This window comes from Tetranychus urticae, unplaced genomic scaffold, assembly GCF_039701765.1.
Source record: "Tetranychus urticae isolate SD_2017Ah unplaced genomic scaffold, NJAU_TeUrti_SD_1.0 Scaffold_4, whole genome shotgun sequence".
Taxonomy (NCBI): Eukaryota; Metazoa; Arthropoda; class Arachnida; order Trombidiformes; family Tetranychidae; genus Tetranychus; species Tetranychus urticae.
This window is the reverse complement of record NW_028315836.1, coordinates 610,001-612,500: the sequence shown is the minus strand read 5'-3', so window position 1 is coordinate 612,500 and position 2,500 is coordinate 610,001. Positions and strand designations below refer to the sequence as shown.

The 2,500-nt window shown below is 43.8% G+C and overlaps 1 non-coding gene across 1 annotated transcript; it reads right to left on the bottom strand.

Annotated features, from left to right (window-relative positions):
- Positions 1-293: 293 nt before the first annotated feature.
- LOC149092992 (small subunit ribosomal RNA) lies at positions 294-2,463 on the bottom strand. The gene has a single exon (XR_016200370.1). It is a non-coding gene; the product is annotated as a small subunit ribosomal RNA (ribosomal RNA).
- Positions 2,464-2,500: the final 37 nt, after the last annotated feature.

The window sequence follows — 2,500 nt, the reverse complement described above, 5'->3', positions numbered from 1 at the left end:
CAGGCTTTTCATTATAAACTACAATTGTTTTGCAAAAGAAATTATGGCTATCGTTAGATAACCCTCACTCTTTGTTGCATTGGATAATGAAAGATGGATGTATGAATGAACGAATGTAATGCAAATTAGAATCATGTTGCAATGGCTAAATGTTTGCAATAAACATTCACAATTGCGACTCTAATGCAAATACAATTCAATTGCATTCACCATATTAGCATCTACAATATCACTATGCAGAGTGTTTGATTGTTTGAAGGTTGTATTTCTCTTATAATAAGAGGGTAATACGTTAATGATCCTTCCGCAGGTTCACCTACGGAAACCTTGTTACGACTTTTACTTCCTCTAAATGATCAAGTTTGAACATCTTTCCAGCACAATCCGACCACTAGTTTCCCAATGGTCTGGATTGACCAGTCCGAAGTCCTCACTAAATCATTCAATCGGTAGTAGCGACGGGCGGTGTGTACAAAGGGCAGGGACGTAATCAACGCAAGCTAATGACTCACGCTTACTGGGAATTCCTCGTTCATGGGCAATAATTACAATGCCCAATCCCCATCACGAAATGGGTTCAAGCGGTTACCCACTCCTTTCGGAGCAGGAAACAGTATGCACGATGACCACTTCAGTGTAGCACGCGTGCGGCCCCGGACATCTAAGGGCATCACAGACCTGTTATTGCTCTGTTTCGTGCGGCTGCGAGCGCCGCTTGTCCCTCTAAGAAGTCCTTACAGTGCTACAGCATCCTTACCCTAGCCAATTCTGTAGGCTAATAGCAGCAGAGCCCTCAACAGCCGAAACCATCAAGAGATACTACCACCCACAGGTTGACTAAGGGGGAGTACTGCAGTGTAAACTGCAAGTCTATTTAGTAGGCTAGAGTCTCGTTCGTTATCGGAATTAACCAGACAAATCACTCCACCAACTAAGAACGGCCATGCACCACCACCCACTGAATCAAGAAAGAGCTCTCAATCTGTCAATCCTCTCAGTGTCCGGGCCGGGTGAGTTTTCCCGTGTTGAGTCAAATTAAGCCGCAAGCTCCACTCCTGGTGGTGCCCTTCCGTCAATTCCTTTAAGTTTCAGCTTTGCAACCATACTTCCCCCGGAACCCAAAAACTTTGGTTTCCCGGAAGCTTCCATTCGAGTCATGAAATTAGTTACTCAGAATGATCGCTGGTTGGCATCGTTTATGGTTAGAACTAGGGCGGTATCTGATCGCCTTCGAACCTCTAACTTTCGTTCTTGATTAATGAAAACATTCTTGGCAAATGCTTTCGCTGTAGTTTGTCTTGCGACGGTCCAAGAATTTCACCTCTAGCGCCGCAATACAAATGCCCCCGTCTGTCCCTCTTAATCATTACCTTGGATTCTTAAGACCAACAAAATAGAACCAAGGTCCTATTCCATTATTCCATGCAAGATCATTCAAGTTAAGGTAGTGGTACGCATCATATAGATGGTTGACCATACCGTTTTTAGGCACCTCTTTCGAGGTTTTGGACGCCTGCTTTGAGCACTCTGATTTTTTCAAGGTAAAAGTCTCGATCGCTTGAATCAACACTCGGTAAAGAGCATTGATAGCAAATATCGAGCAATTTTCTGTCTAAACACTATGAATGTAACCACCAGGAAAGAGGAATGAAGGTTCAAGCAAGCATCCGTAGACACAAGCAAGAAACCTAACATCACCATCTAACCCTTTAATCAGTGGACCCCATAGGTTCGACTGAAATCCAACTACGAGCTTTTTAACCGCAGCAACTTTAATATACGCTATTGGAGCTGGAATTACCGCGGCTGCTGGCACCAGACTTGCCCTCCAATAGATCCTCGTTAAAGGATTTAAATTGTACTCATTCCAATTACGGGGCCTCAATAGAGTCCCGTATTGTTATTTTTCGTCACTACATCCCCGTACTGGGATTGTGTAATTTGCGCGCCTGCTGCCTTCCTTAGATGTGGTAGCCGTTTCTCAGGCTCCCTCTCCGGAATCGAACCCTAATTCCCCGTTACCCGTTACAACCATGGTAGGCGCATAACCTACCATCGACAGTTGATAAGGCAGTTGCTTGAGGGATACATCGTCGGCTCAGAGGCCATACGATTTGCTCAGTTATTCAGAGTCATCACAAGAAATGCAACCGAAGTTGCTAAGATCCCCACTGCTAGTCCTTAGACAGCGACCGAAATCACTGAACAGGGTTCTAGGTGAATAAGAATCATTGGTCTTGTACTAATAAATGCGATCCTTCCGTCAGCAAGCTGAGGTTGGAACACTTGTTCATGTATTAGCTCTAGAATTACCACAGTTATCCATGTAAAAAAGAATATCCGAGGAACCGTAACTGATTTAATGAGCCATTCGCGGTTTCACTTTATAAACAGTATGTACTTAGACATGCATGGCTTAATCTTTGAGACAAGCATATGACTACTGGCAGGATCAACCAGGTAACTTGATGTTTTAGCAAAGTAAAATGCTAAACAAGTT